This window comes from Camelus dromedarius, chromosome 15 (genome assembly GCF_036321535.1).
Source record: "Camelus dromedarius isolate mCamDro1 chromosome 15, mCamDro1.pat, whole genome shotgun sequence".
Taxonomy (NCBI): domain Eukaryota; kingdom Metazoa; phylum Chordata; class Mammalia; order Artiodactyla; family Camelidae; genus Camelus; species Camelus dromedarius.
In genome coordinates, this window is record NC_087450.1 from 1,195,877 (window position 1) to 1,222,098 (window position 26,222).

A 26,222-nucleotide genomic window follows, 5' to 3' on the forward strand; every position below is an offset into this window, starting at 1 on the left:
TTTCCTCAGGACGGAGCGGGGGGTCCATGGCGGCTCCGGGACCGCACGGGCCGCGTGTCCGCTGGAGGAGGACGCTCCCCGCCCGCGTCTGAGTTTATGCCGGTTTCCCGCGGCCTGAGCTGGCTTCCTGCCGGGGTGTGTGTGGACCTGACCGAGCTGGGGTCCCGGCCGGCTGGGCAGGAGGGGACGGGTGCGCTGGGGGGCCCGCTTGGACTGTTCTCCTCGCCTGCTGGGAGCGGGTGAGTGTCCGCGTCCATCCGGGCCGCGGGGGTGTTCGCGCCCCTGGTCCTCACCGCCCGGGTCCCCCCTCCCCCGTGTGATCGGAGGTGTGTACACCGCGGGTCGGGAGCGGGGATGTGGGTGTAATGAGAAAGGGGCTGAGAAAGTACCCAAAGAGTTAGAGATGTGTGTAAAAACACATTATGTTAACTTTTATACTTTAAGTGTGTCGAAGTCAGAGTTTATCATGCTTTTACTTTCCTGTCTTTAAAGGAATGCAATCATTTATTTTATACTTAAAATATGCTTCTCAGCTTATCTCGTTTTCAAGTCAAAATACTGCCAGGGTTGACATTTTCTCATAAGATAGTCACAATCTTAAATATGTGTAAATATAAACTCATTAAAAAAACCTTACAGCATTCCAGGGTGAGTAGTCTTGTTAAAAATAATATCCAGGCCACTACCAAATTATTACAAAAAAATAATTAAAAATTTTTTGAATCACTTTCAGAAGTTCCAAACACAGTGATATTTTAAAAACACCAACCACTGCATAGTGCTTAAGACCATTTAAGATGAAATATATTCAAACCTAAACCTTCAGAATACTGAAAAGGCAGGACAATGGCTGCTTTTTCATTGCAAATACATTTTCTCTTCATAAGTGCAAAATATGAAGGTATTCAGCTTAATTTTGTATATCTTTATTCAAAATGTGACATTAGAATATAATCCCCTTATTTTTTATTTTAAGCCTATTTCCCATAAAAATTGGTATTTTTATCTGTAGGATCTTAATTGTCCATTCGTTTTTTCCTTTGGTTTATTTTCTTTAACAGAGAGTGCATTCTTGTGTCTTGTTAGAGTTTTTAATTCTCCTAACCTATTCCAAGTGACTTTCTGACACTGATAATAAATAAGGGAAGAGGCCTTATAGTAAATGTGCATCTTTTCATGTAGTCAGGTTTGTTTTTTTTTTTTGGATAACTTTTTTTTACAATTTCTACTTGGTTCACAATATTATCCCATTATGATAACTCAATAAAAAATTGTAATCTGTTTACACCAAGACACATGTCAGCACAGTGCTTTTGCTGATACAATTTTGCATTAGATTATAATATAATGTTCTACTTGATTTACATATATACTAATACACATTTTATATATGCACACATGTATGAATATCTACTAAATGCCATTAATTTGCATGGGGTGGTAGCTGATTGCATGTGATCTTTCTGACCATTGGCTATTCTTATGTGTGTCTAATGCACTTCTTAGAACAGATATTAGAATATCACACTTCTCATTTTACAGTATTTTAAAGGTTATATTTTAAATTATAGAAGCAGAAATGTTGTCTGTCAAGTTTATGAAATAATTAAGTCACAATTTGGTGTAATCATTCAGTGGAGGAGTGATGGCTTCTACATCTTCATACATCTGCCACAGTTGCTCCTCTATAGTATCTGTGACCATGAGCATTTTTATGTCAACATGATCTTTTTCCAATTCTGTTTTTTTCCTTTTATTTTCAGTACAATCAGTAAAGCTTTCCTTTGTGGTGATGGCGTTTTTCTTAACATGAAGATACCTTGTCATCTGACATATTTGTACATGATGGACTACTACTCATGTACAGAGCAAGGAAAAGCATTTTCATATCTCCATCTGTATTCCAGATCTAACCTGATTTGTTCAAAGCATTGTATAATTATTGTTAGTTATTTTAATTGTACTAAACACAGAGGAACAGATCACTTTTTATCTTCACCTACCTCATCAGCTAAATGGACACGGACATTATAATAACATGAGTTTAACAAAATTGGGAAGCATTCCAGGGCTTGAGCTTCAAGTATTTTTATGTAACTTTCTAATAGATAATTAATATCTGGCACAAAATGTAGCAACATCTATAATCACTTACAGGATCATCTGCCATTTTGGGTTCTCTGATTTTGTCACTTTCAGCTGTCACCTAGGAACTGGTGAGTTCAAATATTTTTAAAAACACTTCTGATTAGAAAACATCAGGAAGAAACTTTGAATCTTTGTGTTCAGGATTCTGTTATCATTGTTCTAATGTGCCATTTGTGTTGGCTCATATTTGATTTTGTTCCAGTAGTGTGAAATGTAAGCATGGGAACAAAAATTTTAAAACACATTCTGTGAGCCATTCACAATGAACTATTAGTCATTATATTTTTATTTTTTACACAGGCCATTTGAATATGTTCACCCATGAAGTGAAACAGACTCACTGAATTCTGAGTCCTGAGAGACATCTCTGGTGAAATGCTTCTTAGACAGTGACCCAGGACACAGCCCTACCAGTAAGTAACGTGGTGACTTGATACACATATATGTTGTGAGTGATTTTCACAGTAAGGATACTTCCATAAACTCACCTAATTCCCTTTTGTGGTGAGAATTTTTGAGATCTGCTCTCAGCAACTTTCAGATAAATAATACAGCTTTGTTAGCTGTAGTCACCGTGCTGTTCATGAGATTTCCCAGAACTCACTAACCTTAAACCTGGACTTTTGTGCTCTTTGAGCATCTTCTCATTTCCAGACTCCCAGGCCCTGACAACCACCACTCTGTTCTCTGTGTGAATTTGGCTTTTTTAGATTACATGTGTAAGTGAAATCATGCAGTTCTACTTTTTCTTTTTTCACAGTCTGCAGTGTGTTGATTTGATCCACTTACATACACTGATGTGATCACAAACAGCTTTAACTAACACCTCTCACATGACTCACAAGTATAATTTTCTTTATTTTTTGTGACAAGAACATTCACAAGATAGTATCTTAGCAACTTTGAAGACTGATGTATCACTGTTTTCTGTAATCACTGTGCTGTGCATTTGATCTGCATGACTTATTTATCTTTGGGTTGCAAGTTTGAACCCTTTAATGTCTCCACAGTTCCTCCACCCCAAAACCATTCTACTCTTTGTTTCTAAGAGTTTGTTTGTTTTTTTACATGTATACCTGATATCTTACATCCATCTTTCTCTGTCTAGTTCATCTCACTAAGCATAAAGCCCTCAATGTCCATCTGTAATATCACAAATGGCAGAATTTCTTTCTTTCTCAATGCAGAATAATATTCCATTCTGTATAAATGCTACTTCTTCTTTATCTGTTTATCCATTGTTGTACACTCAGGTCATTTCCATATCTTGGCTGTTGTGAATAATGTTATAATAAACATGCAAGTGCAGCTATCTTTTCAATACCCTGTTTTCACTCCCTTCAGATGCACACCAGGAGGGATGACTGCTGGAGCATATGGTAGCTCTGTCTTTAAGTTTCGGGTAACCTCTGTAGCTTTTCCATAGTGGCTGAGCCAGGTTACATCCCCACTGACAGTGCACAGGGGTTTTCTTTTGTCCCCCTCCTGGCCAGCACTTGTCTCTTGTCTTCTTGGTGATGATCATTCTGACAGGAGGGAAGGGATATCTCGTTCCAGTTTCGACTTGCATTTCCCTAATTGTTAGTGATGTTGCACATCTTTCCATGTAACTTTTGTGTATTTGGGTGTCTTCTTTGGAAAAATATAGATTTAATTTTACTGCCCAATTTTTATTTTGGATGTTTGGCTTTTTTTTTTTTTTTTTTTTTTCTTTTTTGCTATTGTGTTGTATGAGGTCCACATATATTTTATTAACCCCTCATCCCCTATATGATTTGCAGAGATTCTGTCCTACTCTGTATTAGGCTTTATATTTTGCTGATTATTACTTTTGCTGTGCAGGAGCTTTTTAGTTTGATGTAGTCCCACCTGTTGATATTTGCTTTTCTGACTTGTGTTTTTGGGGTCATGTCCCAAAATTACTGCCCAAACCAGTGTTAAGTAGCTTCTTCTCTATGTTTTCCTCTAGGAGTTTTATAGTGTCAGATCTTACGTCTCAGTCTTTAATCCATTTTAAATTATATTTCTGAGTGGTGGAAGGTAGCTGTCCAATTTCATTTTTCTGCATGTGGTTTTCCAGTGTAACTGACATCATTTGTTGAAGACACTAGCCTTTCCCCTTTCAAAATAGCCTTAAAACCAATAAAATACTTAAAAATAAACTTAACTGAGGAAGTGAAAAGTTTGTGCTTTAAAAACTATAATTAGACATTTATGGAAAAAATTGAAGAAGTCAAAACAAGTAGAAAGATATACTGGACCAGATATATGGTTAATGGACCAGAAGAATTAATGCTAAAATGTCCATACTACCCAAAGGCATTTACAGGTTCAGTGCAATTTCTATCAATATTCCAATAACATTTTTCAAAGATAGAAGTCCATCTTAAAATTCTTTGATGTGACCACAAAAGACCCAAATACCAAAGCAAGCCTGAGAAGGAATAAACTGGGAGCCATCACACTTTCTGCTTTAAAACTATATCACAGTGCTATAGTCATGAGACACCATGATGCTGGTATTAAAATACACACGTAGTCTAACAAAGGAATAGAATAGACAGCCCATTAGTAAACCCTGGCATAAAATGTCAACGGATATTTGAGATGGGACTAAAGCGAATTCAGCGGCCAAAGGACAGTCTCTTTGACAGATGGTGCTGGGACAGCTGGATACTACTTTTAATTTTTGGCAGAACCTCCAAACTGCTTTTCATAGTGGGTGTGGTAATTTACATTTTTACCAACAATGCGCAAGGATTTTCTTTTCTCCACATCCTTGCCAATACTTGTAATCACTTGTCTTTTTTGACTGTATCCATTGTAACAGGTGAGAGATGGTCTCGTGGTTTTGATTTGCATTCCCTGATGATTAATGGCATTGAACAGCTTTTAATGTTGGACATTTGTATGTCTTCTTTGGAAAAATTGTCTATTCAGAGCCAGTATTTTTAACTTAGATTTTTTTTTTGGCTGTTAATTTGTATGATTTATTTATATACTTGAGTAACTACCATTCATCAAAAGATGGTTCGCTAATAGTTGCTCCCATTCCATAGGATTCCTTTTTATTTTTTCAATTTTTTTCCTATGCTAAAATTTTTTACATTGACTTAGTCCCACTTGTTTCTTTTTGCTTTTGTTGCCTGTCCTGTGGAGTCATATCCAAAAAATCATTATTCCCAAGACCAAGGTCGAGGAGATTTTCCTCTGATTTTTTTAGGAGTTTTATGGTTTCAAGTCATACAGTTGACTCTTTAATCTATTGTGAGTTAATTTTTGTGAGTAGTGTAAGATGGACTCCAGTTTAAGTCTCTTACTTTCATTCGATTTTACCAATTTACATTTCCACCCAAAAAGTGCACGAGTTACATTTTCTTCATATTCTTGCAAATATTTGTTTTTTATTTTTTATAATAGTCCTTCTAACAGGTGTGAGGTGATGTTTCATTGTGGTTTGGGTTTGCATTTCCCTGATGATTAGTATAATTTCAATATCTGTTGGCAGTTTGTATGTCTTTTTTGGGGGGGAAAAGAAAGTCTACTCAAGTCCTTTAGCCCATTTTTAATTTTTATTTTTTATTTGATTGCTAGTATTTTATGAGTTACTTACATATTTTATCAAAAACGTTTTTTTTGTTAAAAAATGAAAAAATGGTTTGCGTATATGTTCTCCTGTTCTGCAGCTGCTTTTACATTTGCTGATTGTATATTTTGCTATGAATTTTTTTTTTAAGTTTGCTGTAGATTCAGTTGCTTATTTTTGCTTTTGTTGCTTGTAATTTTGGTGTCATATCCAAAAGATATTTGCCAAAACCACACTAAGGAGCTTTATCTTTATGTTTTCTTCAAGTAGTTTTACAGTTTTAAGTCTTACATTTAAGCCTTCAGTCCACTTTGAGTTAATTTTTGTGAGTGCTGCAAGAACAGGGTCCAGTTGTGTTCATCTGTAGGTCATTATCCAGTTTTTCCAGTGCAGTTTATTGAAAAGACTGTATTTTCCCCATTACTTCTTCTTGGTTCACTTGTGAAATATTTGTTGACTGCATTTGGATGGGTTTATTTCTGAACTCTGATTGTTTCATTGGACTTGGTCTCTGTTTTTCGCCATTCCCTACCATTTTGATTACTATAGCTTTGTAATAAAATTTGAAGTTAGGGGGTGTGATATCTCTAGATTTGTTCTTAACCAGGTTGACTTGACATTAGGGGTGTTTTGTGGTTCCATAAAAGTTTTAGGATTGCTTTCTCTATTTCTGTGTAAAAGTCATTTGAGTTTTGATAAGGATTGCATTGCATCTACAGACAGCTTTGAGTGGTATAGACATTTTTCAGTATTATTCTTCCAATTCATAACCATGGAAACTGTTAACATTTGTTTCTGTTTTTCTCAGTTTGCTCATTACCGTTTTGTCATTTTAGGTGTATGGATATTTTATCTACTTTTTAATTTATTCCTAAATGTTTTATTTATTTCTAATGCCATTTAAAATATGATTGCTTTTTAAGTTTTTTTTTTTTATTGAGTTATAGTCAGTTTACAATGTGTCAATTTCTGGTCTACAGCACAATTTTTCAGTCATACATGAATATACATATATTCATTTTTATATTATTTTTCACCATGAGCTGCCAGAAGATTTGTCTCCTTTGTCAAGGATTAATTGACCAAGTCTGTGGATTCATTTCTGGGCTCTGTTTTGTTCCATTGATCTACATGTCTGTTTTTGTACCAGTACCATGCTGTTTAGATTACTGCAGCTCTGTAGTATTGTCTGAAGTCTGGGAGAGTTATTCCTCCAGCCTCTTTCTTTTTCTTCAGCAGTGCTTTGCCAATTCTAGGTCTTTTGTGATTCCATATAAATTTTATGATTTATTCTAGTTCTGTGAAAAATGAAGGACTTTTATTTTTAACTTACCGAAGAGGTTGCAAAGGTTATTTTATCAGTTAAGGTGTTTAACAAGTGTATTTGAAAACATGGAAATCTGTTTCCTGAGGTATGTTTAAATATATTCTGTAATGAAGAAAGTGCTTTATTTTATTAATTGATGAATTTTTGAATTTTAAAGCAAGATTTCGGTGTAAGAACACCTGTGGCCAGCATGGAGATTTCTCCTGCCCCTCACCCACCCAATATATAATACAAAGAAGGATGTAAAAGATATTTACTAATCATTTTGATAACTGCTAACTATTGGTAAACCTGTAAAATTATGTTGTATTTATTATTGAAGAAATTCCAAACCATAAATATTCACCTACTTTCCTTTGAGGGTGGCCTGCTGTTAGTGACTTGAGTGCACAGAATAAAGTAGGGAAAGTGAAATGGAACTTTCAATGAAGAAATCTGGCACAGAGGTCCATGACCAAGTGATCAAGTTTAATGTCACCAGTGATGTCATGTGGGGACTCTGACTTGATGTGAAGAGTAGGGTGCTTCAACACTGTGCTCTTCCTCCCAAAAGTTTATAAGCCCAATTCAGTCATAAAAATATAAGAAAGTTCAGAATTGAAGGACGGTTACAGAATACCTGACCAGTACTTCTCAAAACTGTGAAGTTCATGAAAAACATGGAAAAGATCAAAAGGATAGTAAGGAGACATGACAATTGTGCAGTGTGGCATATGGATTGGATTCTGGAGTAGAAATAGGACATTAATAGAAAAACAAGTGAAATCTGAATAATATCTGGAGGTCGAGAGTAGAATGTACAATCTGGGTTCTTAGTTTTGACAAACCATGAAAATGCAAGAAAATAACATTAAAGAAAATTAAAACTTGGTGAATGGTATACCCTTTTGGTACTATCTTTGCAACTGTTCTATAAATCTAAAAATATTCTTAAATAAGATTAAAATCTTACTAAAAAATAGTCTGTCAATAATTGAATGGTCAAGGAAACTGTTACATGCATACATTGCAATATTTAGTAGAGGCTGAAAAGACATTCTCTATATATACTAATATGGAACAAGGTTACATGATGTATTTATGTAATGGAAGTAAAATTTAAAAAATAATATAATTGTACTTTTGCAAAAATACCCGCGTAAACTGATGATTCTGTCACAGGTGGCGTGGTGATGCGTGGAAGCCTGATTCGGACCTGCGTCTCTGAATTCCCATGGCTGGTATTGCTTTTCTTCTCAAGTTTGCTCTATGTCCATCTTTCAGAGGTCCTGGCCTCTCTTGCCTACTGCCTGGGGAGAATTAGCCCACACACCTGAAGAAGTATGTGAATTTGAATCTTACGAACATAGGTAGCTTCGTCCAGCAATTTCTGCACTGAGTTCTTCAATACATATCTCTGCAACACAGGACAGGGAAAAATACCCACCTAACTTCAGATAAAGGGGCACAGGAAACCACACTGCAGTGAACATTAGGGTGCATGTACCTTTCCTAGTTGGTGGTGGTTTCTCAGATACCCAGAAGAGATGTTGCCGGATCATACGTAGATGGGGATCACATGGCAGTGGCCTAATTCACATTTCTGTTACATAGTATCCCCCCATCTTCCCATCTGATTACACTTACATTTAATGAGCTTTTTAACAGTGATACAGCATGTTTTTATTCATGACCTTGTACATGTATTAATTTACTCAGATATATTACCAGCAGGCAGGTCTTTGCTATTTCTTTGGAATATATCTGTACATAATGTAGATATAAACCTTCTTCTAATAGGTCAAATACATGGAAAGGCCAATAGTAGTCTCTGAGTTTTAAAAAAGAGAAGTATAAGGTGTGTTGAGTCCCTACAACAAGATGGACTCATTTAGTCCAGAGGTTAACAATAATATCATGAAGGAGATTTTAAAACTGAGACTTGACGAAGGAGCATAATTTATAAGATGCACAACAAGGAGAAGAGAATTCCAAGACTGCTCTTGGGAAGAAACCTGTGCTCTTGCCTTAACCTATTAAGCTGGGGAAACACACCCAGGTCTTCTGTTACCTCCAGCCTCCCTCAAAATCAAGTGAAATACCAAGACATAGAATAAAGATCAGTGTTTCAAGAGATATTTTTATTTAAAGAAAATGGAATTTAAACAATTAACATATCAACCCTTTAAAATCAATCAATACATTTCACAAAGGAAGGTGAAGTTAAAGAAAATCAGGCAGGCACTAACTTAGTGATCTCAGTCATTGACATTCCTGATGCCTGTGGTCAGATTTCTCACTTGCCCCTGATCATAGGTGTCCAGAGCAAAGAAAAGGCTTCAGAGGAGATAAGGAGCATGAGAAAACTACAAATGAGGGAACTGCTGGCCACATTGACAAAGCTCACCACACCACCTTCATAATCTAGGAGCACCCCTGTGTGGCCGAGAGGCCTTTTGACATATTGAGGTAAATACTGAGGTAATGGTGGGGAGGAGGTAAAGAGACAGCACTGATTGTTCTCTTTGATACAAAAAAGGAGAAAAATTCCCTCCAAGTCAACCACCATGTCATTCTTCCTTGTCCGAGAATCATTACAAACCCCAATTGTCAAGTTATCACAGTCTGCCACCTCCCAGTAATGCTGACCAGAAGTGAATGCCTCAGCTCCCCAGGCAAGAAAATACTTAGATCTTGGATTGTTGGCAGCATCAGGATGATCAGGACCAGACAGCAGACATCTCAGATCTTCACACAGAGGGACCTGACAGGTGACTGTTTCATCATCCAAGGCAATACACACTGCAGGAAGAAGGGGGAGAGTATATTAATGTGTCATACATTTCTGATGGGCCTGAGCTTTACATAGTGCCTGGGTTTCCTAGCTTATTACTAGAAATAGGAGGCAGGACAGCAAGAGAGATCTAGGTTACTGGTCTGTCCCCATAATAAGATTTTAACCAGACAAGATGGAAGAAAATCATGATTTTTAAAAAAAAAATATATAAAGAAGAGACATATTGCTAAGTTTTGGCCATGATTTTCCATGGGACATTTGAAACTGGCATTTAATTAACACTTCACAGTCAGGAACAAAGTAGCCTGCCCACCTCCTCAGAAGATGTACAAGAAAAGTAATAGTAACTCCTAAGGAGTTTGTATTTTCCTAACATAAAGATTTTTTATTAAAAACTACAAAGTTAAAATACAATAAAAGAAAAATTACATTTTTGAAGTGGTTCTTTGTGAGAATTTTCATCCCTTCCTTGAAAAGGGTGAAATCTAATGATATGGGTTGTCAGCTTACTTTGCCAATGTTGCGTATAAACTGTGTATAAAATTTCATATTGTTTCTAATAAAATTGGTCATACTATATTTTCACATCATGTGAATAAAGTATGTTCTTTGTAAAATGGATGCATTACAGAGAGTTTTACAAACCAAGTTAAAGCTCTCTAAGCATCTCACAACCAATGATAAGGTCACTTACCTAGAACTTGGAATGTACTGAATGTGCATGCAGATACCTGCTCCATGTGAACAGCCAACACTACACCCCAGGGAGCTGCAGGTCATCAGTTATCGTTCCCTGTTGTTTACCATCCAGAAACCTGATTACTAATGACCATAAATGGCCTTTTTCCCAGAAAACAATTAACTTTTCTTCCATACTGACAAACCTCTGCAGCTACACCCCAGTCTGTTTGGCCATCACTGCCCTTCAGCTCCACGTATGGCTTCTCATGCACTCAGATGAGATCTTCATGAAGACCATCCAAGAGAAAAGCCAGAAGTTCCTGGGAGTCCTGTTGCTGGAACCCATTAAATTGGGGAGCATATGTTGCTATGGCCCACTATAAACATAAGAGGAATAAAACTCATTATCTCTATATATGTATATATCTATGTATCTATAAAATTTAGAATGAACATGCCCATAATTCAATCCGAGCATTAGAAGAAGGTAAATAGTATAGTATTTAGTCTGTGTCTATTTCAGCAAACATATTTTGGATAATCATGAAATCTTCCTAATCTTAATCTCAGATGACCCCTCTTTTCCCCCTAAAAAGTATTATAGCCAATATTGGGTTCCAGTTTAGTATCATGTGAGCAAACATTTCTTTAGGTACACACATGGTACTTAAGACAGAAATATTAAAATAGCATTTTCTCACACCAAAAGATTCCCTTATAGTATTTCTTTTACAGTTGGCTTTGCTGGTCTTGTTGCATCCTAATTTTTATTATTAGAGGCAAAATAGCCTTGTGTTTACCTGTGAGGACTTATACTAGCTTGCAGCTTTGGACAAGCTATTTAAACTGCTAAAAGGCTGTTTCCTGAGCCACATGGTGAAGATAATAACACTACTTTATATTATAGGGTCATTTAGAAGATTAAATTAGTTAATACACATAAAGTAATTAGAATAGTGGCTGGTAAGTTGTAAGTAGCCAATTTTAACCTATTATGATTATTAATTTTTGACCTAAAAAGCTTTTCTCTTGCTTTTAAAGATAAAAAATAATGCTAATTTCACTAAAAGTCACCGTATATGATACTGATGTCAAATTTCTATCCATTAATTACATTCTTTCTTTCTGCTACATTTTACCCTATAGATAAAATTAATTATCTTAGTAATGTTAAAAATGGATTGAGAATCATTAATTAGACTCAGAGGTCTACCTTAGTTAGAACACTGTAATAGTGAAGGACTAAGAAAGGAAGGTTTCCTGTATATACAAGACACTTGATAAATTAGTAAAGTGAATGGCATTCTAAATTTAGACTGTACTTTTGATCTTTTCCTACCCACTACATCTGTAGCAGTATTTTGCATATATGTGAACAAGTAAAACTATCTGACATCCAGTTTATGCCTTGTGAAGGACCCAAAAACATTAAATTAAAACTAAAAAGCTAACTATAAAAAACATGTAGAGAAAAATAATTACTTTACCACCTAGGACTTAAAATACCTTTATATTACTTTAACATGCTCATCTGAAGCTTTCATGGGGTGACATTCTTTTGAGTTCCACTCCAAAGCTCCTGTACTAAATCCCCATAGCATTTAGCCATATGCCCCTTCATACCAATGGGATTTGTCCTAGAAGTTTGAGAAGAAAATTTCTTGCCAAAGATTTTTAAATTACAATCACATGGGCAGAAAAATACCTAGCATCTGTTTTCTCACATCAAAATATCTTTTCAAAATGAGAGTAGTAACTCTTGGTCCTTCATGCTAAATAGAGCCAATAACATTAAGACTTTTCTCTCCCAGGGTGAAGAAAGAGGAGATTTAGGTAATATTGGGTTTATAACAAAGTCGCAACAGTTGAGAGGTCAATGACTCAAGAAAATTACCTGTTGAGTTCATAAAGACGTCTCCCTGAGAGAAAATACTGTGTCAGTGGCTGTATGAACTAATACACTGGATGCTTGAATCCATGAAGCATGTGTTTCCCAGGTTACTCAGACCCTTGGTTCCCTTCTCTTTCAGAATTGGAACAAACAATATGAGAACTGATGCCTAGTTGTAGCTAAATGTTACAGACCAGTTAGCTGTATTCAGTGCAATGATTTTTATGACTCTTCCAATCAGCTAAATAGAGCTAACATTTCTGTATCTGGTCTTGCAAGGCTAAAGTAGATGTTTTTCATGGAGCATCATTGGCAATCATAATATCTATGTTTATTTGTAATCTAGAAGCAGCAATGATTCTAGCTGTTATAACAGTTTTCTAAAATTCAAACAATTCTCTTCTAGTATTGTATCTTTACAAAAAATGTAAACTTATTTAGTTGCAAGGTTAAAAAGAAATTTGATGCTTCAGGAAAAAGAAAAGAGGAGGCCTAATCACTTTTGATACAGAAAGCCACAAGTTGTTAACACCTCAACAGTGAGAGAAGGAAAAAAAAAAATAACAGAATGATTTTAAGATAATTTCTTTAAAAAGAATACACTGGAGACTTACCCTTGTGTCTATCTATTTTACTACTGTTTGCTATAAAGGACATTTCCTCAGGCCAACTCATATCTTTATTTCAAACTGGAAAGACAGAGATAGCAAAGTGTTAATTTCTTATCCATTCAAATCACACCCACTCAATTACTTTCAAAAACAAAGTTCTTATTTCTAAACCAGAAACTAGAGAAAAAAATCAAGTTAATTTTAGTAACTGACTCTGAAACCATTTCAATTGTTTATACTGGAGACTTTATAGTCATTGATAAGAATTAATTAGTAAGCTAATACATCAGTTATGCACCTTAAGTAAAATACTTAAATGATGGAGGGTACAGCTCAGTGGTAGAGTGCATGCTTAGCATGCAGGTCCTGGGTTCAACCCCTAGTACCTCCATTAAATTTTTTTGAAAATATTTTAAAAATTTATACTCAACCATCTATAAGACTAATTAAAGCTCTTAAATTTAGTACATTAGAACTATTACTATTTTTTCTTACCTTGTGACACATGTCAGAGTAATTATTCATTTTAATACAAAAGCTGTTAGCAATATTTCATGAATCATGATAATTAAAGGCACACCAGGTTTTCAGTGACATGTGCATGCCAGTGTGTAAATCTGTGCTTATACAAGTTAAGTTCTGTTGGTGAGTGATCAGTATTGATTAATGAAAGCCTGCACCATTAACTATGCAACAAATTTAGTCTCATTTTTTGGGGGGGAGGGTTAGGCGGTAGGGGTGTGTGTGTATATCTGTGTGTGCATGTGTTCTATCACTGAGCTATACCCTCCTTGCTAGTCTCTTTAACTTAAAGAGGCAGCTTGAAATTTTTAAAAAACTTTGTCAATTTATAACTGAATTCACCTGTCTTTTAACTCCTGTTCTCACCATTGCCAGCCAATCAATGTAGACATATTTATCTTTTCAAGCAATTTAAATAGTATTACAACAGGATCACATAAAGGTTTCATGGTTTTCATTACCATGAAGAATATAATGATCTAATAATAATTGGAAAAATTATAAAATGGATTATCAGTGAGTAACTAAACCTTTAAATTCTTCCCCTTCATTTGTACCTTCAATTACCAGGTGCTGCTCATCCTGGATTTTCAGATATTCCAATCTACAATCCGCATCATCCAGAAGAGTGAGGCAATTCTGTATATGGAGGAGGAAATGGTTTGTTAATTTAACTACTAATCTTGAAACAAATGCAGATATAAAAATGAATGACAACTAAAAATGTCCTTGTAGTTATATAACTCATGTGACATATTTAGCATATTATAGTTATTCAGAAATACTTGTAATTCTGGTGGTAAAATGATGGAAGGAAAATGTATACTTTGTAAACATAAACTTTGTGTCTCTAAAACAGTTATGTAGGATTATGGGGAGATCAGAAAAGACTTAGCACATATCAAACCAAAATTCATTGAGATTTAGATTTTTCTGAAGAGCTTACAGAAAAATTTTTTTAGTATGTAGTATGAAATTCAGTAAGTGTGCTTGTGATCAAGATGGAACTTGACTGCTTACTAGGAACTGAAAATGTAAAACCAAATGTCAAATAGAACTATACATTTTTGTTGATGCTCACCCTGTCTAAGGCACTCACAAAGTTAATTCATTTAAATCTTAAAATGACCCTAAGGGAGAAACTATTATTTTCCTCATTTACTCATAAGAAAACTGTGACAAGAGAGTTAAGTGACTTGCCTTTGGTTATTCAACTAACAGATGTCAGAGCCAGGATTTGGTTCTTGGCAGCACGGCTCCAGGAGCTATGCTCTTAACTCACGACACTACACTGCCTCTCTACGGTGACCAAAGGAGGGTACAGGAGAGAAAGAACTAGGGACTACAGAATTGGTTAAAAGTATGTATAATCCAAATTCACAGTGCAATGAAAACCTACTGCATGTGTCACACAGAATATAAGCAACTGACAGCACTACCTCTGAAGAGAATGGAAGATAGGGGTCAAAAGATGGGAAGGCAGAATTTTCACTATATACTTTGGTGTTGCTTGAATTTTTTTTAATGTGTATGTTATTTTAAAATAAATCCAAAATAAACTCTATTAAAAAAAAGATATTTGCTGTTACTTTATAATAAATTTCAGGTGACAAATAACTAACTGTGCATACAGTACTTTAAAAACTGAAGTTTCCACTGAGATCCTAGATATGGCTTTCAGCAGAATTACTGAAGACAAAAACCCCAGACACATGAAACATGGCTTTGACATTCAGGTCTTTTCAGGACCCTGAGATCCTCTCACCTCACTGCTATAAGCCACAGGTGCATGCCCTCCTCTGTGATGCGCAGCCTCTGAGACAGATATTCATGACTTTCCTTGATGGTCTGCATTTGACTAACGCAGCCTGTACAGGCTAAGACCTGCTTTGACAGCACAATTGGAGAGGGGACATTTCCTATGGTCACAGTGACCACATAAGGAAAAGGGCAGATGTGAGTATGACAGCACCCCTCTCAGTAATGGAGGCCAGGCCACTTTAGTAAATAATGATGGGAAATGAGAATTACAGGTTTAATAGTTTTATAAAGAGACTTTAAAAGCTTTAGAATGAAAGTAGGCAGCTCAACTGTCTTGAGTGAGACTTAACTTTGAAAGGGAGAACAACAAAATCATAGCAGCCCAAAAACAAAAGGCAGTATTTGGATCCCCTGAAAAGTGACAAATGTCAGTGGGCATTGGTGTCCTGGCTGCCCTCAGCTGGGTCACACTCAACAGCAAAACCACAACTCAGTGTAAGAATGGGGGAGCTAAAATGGGACTGGACTTGAATTTCAAATAGATAACTGGATTTACCTGATCTGCTTTCTTAAACTGTCTTTGAATTATTAATCCCATCACTCTCATTAAGTGGCCCAATTACCTGGCACACTGGTACAATTAACACAGGAAATTTTTACTAAAATTTGAAGTTGGCATAGACTCTAAATGGCCAAATAGACCTTTAAAGTGAAGCCAAAAGGCTTCCCATGACAAAAAAAAAAAAAAAGCCCTATTAAAAGGTAGTGTGTGTTGGGGGAATCATGGCCTGCTTACCCAATAAAAGGACAGCAGACGACCTTGAGCTCTCAAAGGGCTCAAGGTGGAAACAAAGAGTGGCAACATGAGGAATGAGTAAAGACTAAAGGAAGAATATATAAAGTCTAACCACATCCTTCAAAACAGAAGGGAGAAGAAATGACAACAAATTATGGAAAGCAAAAGTAGGTTGCTAAGAAAATCTGCTAAACCCTGGTTTCAGCCAACATCTAGAGACAAAAGCTGTAGCTTAAAATGGTCATCTCTACCTATGGAAGGTTATAGTTTACTGAGCAACCCAAAACAAAAGCACATGTAATGTATCAATATAACACATCTATCTAGGGTACAATTATACACTCTAGATAATTTCCCACCTATTTAATGGTGACTTAGCTTTTTTCCTCCCATTAAATGTGCTTTGAGTCTTCACCTACTAAAAGATAAAAATGAAGTACTGGCATCATCTGCTTTTTCAGAGCTTCCAAAAAGAATTAACTCACTGAAAACTGGCTGAAAAATCATCTAACAATGACTTTTGCAGCCTTGTCTGTTGAAAAGGCTATGTTTAAGTCAATGTAACTGTGGTAAGGTTTGTATACCTGTCACTTCAAAAGGAATAAAACAGCCTAGTAAATAGTTGATATATAAGAGTAATGAGAAAGATAAAAACTACATTATGGAGAACAAAACACAACTATGATCAATTTTTAAACATCTAGCAAAACAAGTCATTTACTATTAGCAAGCAGAAGATAATCCCTGAAGAAAAGAGCAATTTCTCCAATTATACATCAGAGGATTAGTTATAAGATTACAAGAAAGCATATTTTTTATAAACTTCAAAATGATTAATGATTGATTTCACAATGAATTAGTAAGAAATAAAATTTCAAATTAAGAACAAATTTGTAGCATAATTGTAGTGGAGAACAAATCTGACTCTATATTGGATCTGTTCCTTTACCTTTAACCACTGTGCCCTGTTTTCTAGGCTTATTCTTCCTATCTCTGCACCTTTTGTAAAACAATGTTGCCTTTAGCCTGTCTGGTAAATAGAAGAGCCTTTTCTCAAGGCTCTGACCTTTAAGGATATTAACACTTCCGCACATAAAGATAAGTTGCAGAATAGAAAATAATCTTTGTTTTGTTGGAGGTTTACAGGGACACCAAAACCTGACCCACGTGGACGGCTGCAAGAACAAAGAATTCCTACAGCAAGAAGTTTGCAACAATCAACCACACCCCCTTTTTTTTTTTTTTGCATAAAAGAAGCCTATATTCTGACTGGAGCAGGATGATTCTGCAAAACGTTAGTCTGCCATCCTCTCAGTCTGCTGGATTTCCAAATAAAATTGCTATTTCCTGCCCCAACACCTCATCTCCTGATTTACTGGCCTGTTGTGCAGTGAGCAGGACGATCTTTGAACTCAGTAACACAGTAACGACCCAGTTCTAGGATTCAGAAGCATTTGCAAGTGTAGTGTCCAATTTCTATTGTCCTAAGCCACATAAGAAATGTATTTGAATTCTAGACAGTTTTTGTAGCATCGTTCATTAAGCAGGCAGCCACTTATTATACATAATTTTGAGCATCTGAATAGCACCAACAAATCTAGTGGAATTACAGAAGCAGCAAAAATTTAGGCTCAGCAAGAGTTACAAAGGATACTTAACTAAAAGCGCAACAACACATCTTGCCTCTCATGTTACCTTTCAAAGAGAATTTTAAAAGATATGTGCTATGGGTACATGAAAGCAATGTAAAGCTATTATTCAATGGAAAATTAAATCAAGAGTGTTCATAGAGATTCTTACTTCTCTGTTCCGTGATTTTGATGTGTTCGCTGAAAACGAAGTTTAGCTAGGCAGAGGCTACTGCTCTATAACTCTTACCAAACAGTGTAAAGAGTCTCCATGTAATATCTGAACATCTGAACATAACCTTCAAGACTTTTATAAAACAAACCCTATTAAATTCCAAAGGAAGGATTCCACTTACAGGGTTGGTTTGGGTCCATAGGTAGTTCTTGCATACTATTATATTATAATGACATTCTGGCACTAGTAACATGAAGTTTTTGTGTAAATGGATGAACTCAGAACTACAAATATTTGCAAGGCAAAAGCATTGAGCAAGTCCTGCCATCAATAAAATTTAACTTCAGAGAAACAAAAGGGAGATTTTTGCATGTAATACATTAAAATGAGAACTTATTTACATGTCATTTTGATAGGTTTGATGTTTTTCAGAGGAAATGTGTCATTTTCAAAAATATATCCTTTGTTTTGTATTATCTGTCTTTTTAAAGGCACCTTGGACCTAATATCATGTTTTGCTTAAAAAAAAAAAAAAAAAAAAAAAGATGATACTGCCCAGGAAACTACTTCTTAGAAATCTGAGTGGAGATGAGTAGTCATTGACTGGCAGACTGTAATTTAGGTCAAGCACATAACTTATAATGGCTTGTTCTCAAGGAAACAAAGTATGTATAATTTACTTCTACTCATTATCTTTGTATGTTCACAAACCAAAATGGGACCATTCTCAGTGTGCTGCTGAGATTTTGCCTCTATCCCATCTAGTCTTGTGCATGCCCACAGATCTAAGCCCCACAGTGATTTATTGATTCTGTATGAAAATAGATGGAAATGTGTTATTAGTACAGTGGCAGCAGACTTTGAGCACCAGACTTTGAGGCTTTTGTTTTATATTTTTTAAAGGAAACACATGGTATTCTTGCTGCATTCTTAAGTTACCTCTTGGTAAATGTTGAGGAAACATTCTCAGGAACATCATACCCATATTCATCCAGATGTTAGACTGCTGTGTCCAAGTGGCAGGCTGCTGTCACAGGAAGAGAAGATATTGAGGAAATAATTCCAACTCTGGGGTTTCTGTCTTGTTATTCTTGACCACCTGTTGTTTTAAAAGATATAAAGTGATCATTATAAAAGAAATAAAACTTGCCATTTTTAAACAATTTCTGAGATTTATTTTTCAACTCAACTGTTCAATAGTTTCACTGCCTATACTGAGTTAGATTACAGAAATTCACAGGTTTAAATTACATGGCTTTGAAGACTCTCAAGCTCTGCTTCCAAGATTCAGACTCCTGTGGGTATTTTATCCCCTGTCATTTAAAAGCAAGTAACATCAAAACTAAGGGGAAAAAATCTTAAATATTATCTGTAATTTAGTACCCTCACACAATAACTCTTCACTTTTATTTATTTCATACATAAAAAATGATGGTCTTTGAAAGGACAAATTCTTAGGACTGATATTACAAGTAAAAAAGTACAGAAGTATTCATGTCATTAACTATTTTAAAGTCATACTGCCACCCAAAATGTAGCAATTTGCTATATTTCCAGAAATGTATGTGTATTACTTTCATAAAACTTTATCATTGGACATCATTTTAAAACACCCCATTTCTTTAATACACAAAAAGAATACTGTAAATTTGATTAAATTGTATTTTTTGTATTAGTAGTGAGAACAAAAATGTTTCCATATAAAGTTTATTTGTGTTCTGTATAACTGGACTATTTATATATTTTTTGTCTATGATTAAAACAAATTAGATGTACAAGACTGGGATTCACATGGTTGAAACAGAGTTTTTTAATAACTCCTCCAATAACTTGCTTGCTGGCCCAAAGACAGAGGAAAACATTTTATCATCAAAATAGTGCTTTATGAGTAGCACATTATCAATTTAATATTCCAAAAGGATAGCAGAGTTAACACTCAAACTCTTTAAAACATAAAATCTTACAGAATCTTTCATAGCCTCAAGTGATTGGACTTTATTTCATTTCCTTTTGCCCTACTAACCAAGGTATTCTGCAATAGAGCATTTTCTAACATCAAGAGGGGGCAGTAAAGAGCCAGGTAAAAACAATGCTACAAATCAAACCTTCAAGATTATTCCTGCATGTTCTGATTGCTGTCATATGGCACTAGAAAAGCTCCACTTGGGAGTTTTTCCAACTCTTATTTAAATGGTAAGCAATAAAAGGAGCTCTTCCTTACACTAAGACCACTGGATGAAAACAGTCTGACCACTTCTAGACAGTCACTGATAGCTTCAAAGCCAACAGTAAAAATTTCTTATGATTTCAGTTTAAATGTGATTTGGGGAAAGATTAATAATTCTGCATCTGTAGTTGTCGGGTTACCTAAAAACATACCTTTGGCAGAATCTGAACTGAGTGAGGTAATTTTTATAATATGAAGCTTACTTTCCAAGTTGAGTGATTTTGTGAGCAAATTACAGATTAACAAATTCTTCAACACACATGCACAATCATACATAAATACATACTAATTTACAGTTTAATTATTCTAACCATAATGTATTAAAATGGGAGAAGTAAAGATTATAAACTACAGATGGCAAGGGCTGTGTCTACTTAATTTTTATTAAATGGCTAGCTTATAAAATATAATAAATGTTTTTATGTAAATAACACTTAATGGAGTTGTTTAAAGATGGAATAGGCTTTCCTTTGAGACAACTTGGAGGCATTGTAACCACAGATCCAAATAAGCATTTAGCAGGGATGATGTAGAAGAGATTCAAGTATGTATATGTAAGGTATATATACCAATTCAGAATATAATGTATTTTTAGAAAAGAATAAATTAGTCTCTGCTAGACTCACCTTTGTGGTGTCATGCACATTCAATGTGTCTTCTACAATGTTGGATAGATCCACATGTAATTCCTTTAAAAACAGAAACCCAAATCTGTAGTTAGGAAAGAGCAGGTATCATTTTATTAGCCAGTAGCCGAAGTATAAAATATTTTTGGTCAAGTATATATATATATTTTTTAATTACCAGAAATAGATTGCTTGTTTGCCTTAAAAATTTATGAGAATTTTCCTGTGGTTTCATTTTTTTTAACATAATACATTTAGTTTATTAAATTTTCTAAGGCAAATTCTCTTCCCAATTTTGCATCTTTGGCTATGAATATTTTGAGTAGCATAATATAGCAACTAGAAGTAGTAAGAAATCTTTTTCTCAACCTCTTTTGAAAAATTCTTCACTCTATGTTCCTGTTGAAAGTTTACATGCAAGAAAATGTATACAATGAGACTTTACCAGGATATGATCAGTGCTGTTGTCCATCCAGACCTCTAAATGTGCAACCACGTGTCTCTCAGTTCAACCTTAGAGAGAACTCCATCACCGTCAACGTCAAATACCTTGAAGCAAACTAAAGGCTCTTACAGAGGAAAATTACTTTTATATTCTGACATATAATGCATTTTATTAGAAGCTGCCATAGTAAAATTACTTGGTTCCTCAAACAACTACATTCTGGATTAAGTTCTTATTTGGAGGAGATTGTGTCATTAAAGTCCTTTGAACTTGTAGGAAGTCCTGTACACTTCACAAGTCTCTCTCCTTCTATCATTAGCCAGGTTAGAGAACACTATCCTTCACCTAAATCTATAGTTAAATTTCTTGCAAACTGAAAAAGGGCCAAGTTACTATACAATATCTCACAGATTTTAAGAAGGTAATTCCAGCCTTTAAATTAATTTCTAATATTTAAAACTGATCAGTTGATTCTTATAATGCTGAAAATATTCCATCTACTTTAAGAATCAACAAAAAGCTGGTACAGTTAGCCCTCTGTACCTGTTACAAACAACCACAGATCAAAAAAAAAAAAAAATTTCCCAGAAACTTCTCAAAAGCAAAACTTGAATTTGCTACACACTGAAAACTATTTACATATCATTTACATTGTATTTACAACTAATTACATTGTATTAGTTATTATAAGTAACCTACAGATGATTTAAAGTATACAGGAGGATGTGCATAGGTTATATGCAAATACTATGCCATTTTACATAAGGACTTGAGCATCCATGGATTTGGTATCTGAGGGGGTCTCAGAACCAATCCTCAGCAGATAATGAGGGATGACTGTATAAAGAGGCTCTCCAATGTAGTTAACTTGCACCCAATGTTTTTGCCAAAGAACAATTTCAAATCTTCAATGAAGTTTATATACAACAAGCTAAGAATCCAAAATATCAGCACTTTGCTAGTTAATATCAATATCAGCAAAATTACTAGTTAGTCTAGTTGGTTAACTTCCACTAGTCCACTGGAAAAAATAAATTAAAAAAAAATTAAGGCAATAATTAACCTCAATTGAGAAACAAAGACTTCAGCCTCTTTAATATCAGAACTTTAATGTGAACAAATAATCTATCACAAAGCCAGGTTAGAGTAATGGTATACTATCAGGGAAGAAAAAAGATATCTAAATTTTTAAGATTAAATAATTATCTACTTCACACACTCCTATAATAATTATGCTATTAAATTATCTGAGTGCATCACAGTACAACATTACTAAAGAATATCAAAATATTAAGTATCATACCCAAAATATGCAATATTTGTGAAGTTCTATTTTAGAAAGATGCAGAAATAATGACCCTAGTGAATATATAAGAATTAGGTTCCAATTAAATGTAAACTGCTGCATTTTTCCAAATACGGTTAAGATTTATTACTGTAATATGCTTATAAATTACACTATAACATTTTGGCTAGGTTTAAAAGACAATTTTAGTATTTAATAAAAATGTTTTATCATAAATTTAATTTTGCTAATAAAATATCAGTACACACAAGTGATAGAAAATAAGCTGGAATTCAAGTTAAGCAAGACAAATTTTCTATATAGACTACCAGAAAATATTTTCTATATGCTTAACATTTTCAAACACATCATGACTGATGTAGTTCATTTATCATGAATTATACATTCATCTGGAAAATCAACCATTGTTAATAACAAAGATCCTAAATTACTCCACAGTAAAAAAGAATAGATGATTGAATCTTCACACTGACCTCAGTAAAACCTCAGGAAGAGATTGCTATTTGTCAAAGTGATGAAAATTCAAGCCTTAAGCAAATGATTTTTTACATGAATGAATGCTAATTTTTTTCTCTGTATAGTTTCCAAATTTTGTGATGTTTAACACACTTACATTTCTGTCTTTCAGCCAGAGGTCCTCTGCAACAGGCTGATAACCCACAGAATATCTCCTTAAAATCTATGTGGCTGTCATGATTTTCACCAAAGGCATCAAATAAACCTGTAAAATAGAAAAACACACAATAAATCACAGCCAACAAAGCTCCTGTTAATAATGGCATGCTTATGAAAGGAGGCATGACTCCCATAAACCGACTTAATTTTTAAAAGTTATCAGTAGTTTCCACTATCTTAGGAAGTTTTTTTTTTGTTTTTCCTGGCATAATTATAACCAAAATTTAACTTCCTAGAAGAAAATACTACCTTTCAGTGTTTGGTTTTGTCTGCCTACCTGTCTCTATCTTATATTAGTTCCAAAAGTCAAAAATGATTGTAGTATTTAAAAAAGAAAAAATGTTTTAAAATTTTAACTGGAAAAAAGTCAGAGACCACAATTATCCTAATATGGAAAGACTAAGAAGAAAAAGGAAAAAAGAAGAAAAGTTGAACTCTATCAAATATATACTGTGTTGTTATTAACAAGCTTCATACAGCTTCTTCATGAAGCAAAGAAAACACACTATAAAAGAAAGAAATTCTGTACTGCAGTCTTCATTGTACCACTTAATCTGTATAAATATATTAAATTTCAGAAATAAAGGACAATTTATAATCTAATCCTGTGGTTTTTAAACTTTTCATAAAAAATAAATGGAATCATTTTGTTTTCAAATGAAATGATTTCTCAATCTCCAATTCTAAAAAGGTAAAAACACAACTGCACTGCTGAAGTGGAAGCCCTGTCTGTTCTAGCTCCCCTAACAAGTATTTCTAAAACACACTAGAAATCTGAAGAATACAGACTATTTCAAGAATCTAATTCTGTGCCCTCAAAGAGCAGAAAATTGAAGCTAAGAAGTAGTTAAATGACTTGCTAAAAGTAATAGGTTTTTTTAAAAAGGTCTGAATCAGAAGCAGAACTCAAGCTTTCAGATTTCAAATACAGTTTTTGTGATTATCACCCACAACTACTCTTTGTAAATCTCATTTGAAAAATACATATATAGCAGTGAAAAGATCAGAGCTAAGTGGGGACCTTAGAGATGGTCTAGTCCAGCGGTTTCCTAATTTTTTAAGGGTGGGGGAAGGATACAGCAGTGAAAACTTCTATATAAAAGAAATACAGTAGAGACTTCTCAGCTGAGGAAGAGGTGGGGTCATGTGTGGAAGCTAGAGCTTTGCCTATTCAATGTCCATCACCCTGACCCCTGCACCAGACGCTGAGGCACTGCACTGGAGCACAGTTTCATAATGACTGTCTTGGTCAAACTGAGTTTATATATGAGAATATTCAGGTGCAGAAATGTAAACCAACTTACACAAGGCTCCAAAGGTAGAACAGGGCTCACGTGTTTAGCAAAGAACATTTGTAGAAAATAGAAGGATTCCCACCTTCACTCAGAGATGGACGAATTGGTGGTGAAACCAATGGGCCAAATGTCTCTAAATCAAATCATCCAGTTCGCGATTGAGCCTTCAGCAACCAATAGCATTTCTCCAGATGAATGATGTCTGATTCCTCCACTGACAATCAAATCAAACAAGATTATAAAATCTCACTCTTCTCTTCTGGACAGTTAGTTCATCCTGATAATGTAACTTCTAAAGATACATTTAAATTTCCCAGTTAAACTGTTAAAAAAAACTACCTAAAACAAAAACTCTGAAAGACAAATACATTATATCTAAAGTGGCATAAAAATTAAATTCAAATTAACATAAAAGAGGCTTTAAAATGGGAAAAATTTTTGCAATTTCCCATTAAGCAGGCTGTTTAATTCCAACGTGTAAAATGATAAAATGAGACATTTCTTTCTGGCTTCCCACACCACTTTTATCTGTATTCACTTTGGTGATTTTAATCTCTATCTTGGATTTGAAAATTCTTTATCATAGTCTCTCCTAGCTACACAGTTAACACCCTAATAGCAGAATCTATGTTTGATTCATCCTGTCACTATGGTAACCACTTACACATTTAATGCTTATTGAATAAATGTACAAAGGGGATAGACCTAAGCTTCTCCTTCTTGGCCCTAAAATTCTTACTACCCCTCCTATAAAGGCAGGAGCCTCCTCTGTAGGACAGAGTGTAAATGTATCTCCTGAGAAGGATTCTCCAATAGCGACTGTCCTTACAGCGTGCTTTTAGATAAGATGTTTTTATGGGACATTTCAATAAAAGTATCAAGGACCTAAGCTTCCCAGTATGGTGGGAGTTGTGATGGGCATGGGAGGATGCTCACTTGGGAGGATGAGATGTTAAAGACACAAACAGTGAAAAGGACAGGGCAAGACGAAGGGCAACTGGGAAACAGGACCCACAGAGATGTGACATCTACTTCCCACTGTCATCTAAGTGATACCTACTTGAAAGAAACATTTCTACACTTAATTCTATAATGGGGGATTATTTAAATGAAGCACACATATACTCAATGAGTAGATTACATAATTTTTAGAGATTCAGAGTGCATTAGAGTTTTCAGAGTACTTTTTACATCAATAACTAGTAGTTATAAATTCCTGTTTGCTAAATAAGCATGTGGAATTACTTCCATTTTGCTTTTAGACTTACTATAGCTTAACCTATTCACTGCACTGATACAGAGTAATCTTTCTAATGAATAAATATGATAATGTACAACCTTGTTAAAGATTCTTTAATTTCTCCATCACCAGATTTATGAACATTTAGGCCTATGTGTCAGGTCCCATTTCTTACCAGCTTTTTCACCAACACCTTATATTTAGGTTATATTGCATTACCCAGAGATCGGGAAATGTTCTTTCACACATCCACATCTTTATTAGGTCCTGTGTCCTCTGATGAGAAACCTTCTCCCCACTTTCACATCCTTCCATTTTATAGCCTAACCACTAATCCTTCTGTAAACACCTTCTAATGCTTTCCAACCTCACCAGCTACCCCAAGGTCTTAGCTTCTCTCTTCCATAATTGTCCTCCACTGTATGTAGTATCCACTATTCAAGTGAAGTATGAGTCCTCATTTACAGGTCTGTGGCCTCTCTAGATGACAAAGTATTTGGATTCAG

The 26,222-nt window shown here is 34.9% G+C and overlaps 1 protein-coding gene and 1 long non-coding RNA gene across 12 annotated transcripts in view; one reads left to right on the top strand and one right to left on the bottom strand.

Annotated features, from left to right (window-relative positions):
• On the top strand, positions 1–18,842 carry LOC135323019 (uncharacterized). 4 transcript variants are annotated; one of them, XR_010384097.1, is made up of 5 exons: positions 1–239; positions 2,449–2,561; positions 8,223–8,381; positions 14,113–14,202; positions 17,246–18,842. It is a non-coding gene; the product is annotated as an uncharacterized LOC135323019 (long non-coding RNA). The 4 variants fall into 4 exon arrangements; XR_010384096.1 differs by lacking the exon at positions 17,246–18,842 and having other exon boundaries at positions 1–326; positions 14,113–15,159; XR_010384094.1 differs by lacking the exon at positions 17,246–18,842 and having other exon boundaries at positions 14,113–15,159.
• SMR3B (submaxillary gland androgen regulated protein 3B) overlaps positions 9,161–26,222 on the bottom strand; it is a 23,806-nt gene continuing 6,744 nt past the window's right edge. For 3 of the 8 annotated variants that reach the window (XR_010384088.1, XM_064494271.1, XM_064494270.1), the window contains 8 exons: positions 24,559–24,690; positions 21,201–23,227; positions 20,756–20,818; positions 18,842–19,001; positions 14,100–14,181; positions 13,024–13,098; positions 10,722–10,895; positions 9,161–9,842 (listed from right to left, as the gene is read on the bottom strand). The gene's annotated coding sequence lies outside the window, so the exon portion shown is untranslated. Of the gene's footprint in view, positions 9,843–10,721; positions 10,896–13,023; positions 13,099–14,099; positions 14,182–18,841; positions 19,002–20,755; positions 20,819–21,200; positions 23,228–24,558; positions 26,197–26,222 lie in introns of all 8 variants that reach the window. The other 5 variants (XR_010384091.1, XR_010384090.1, XR_010384089.1 and 2 more) reach the window with 5 other exon arrangements.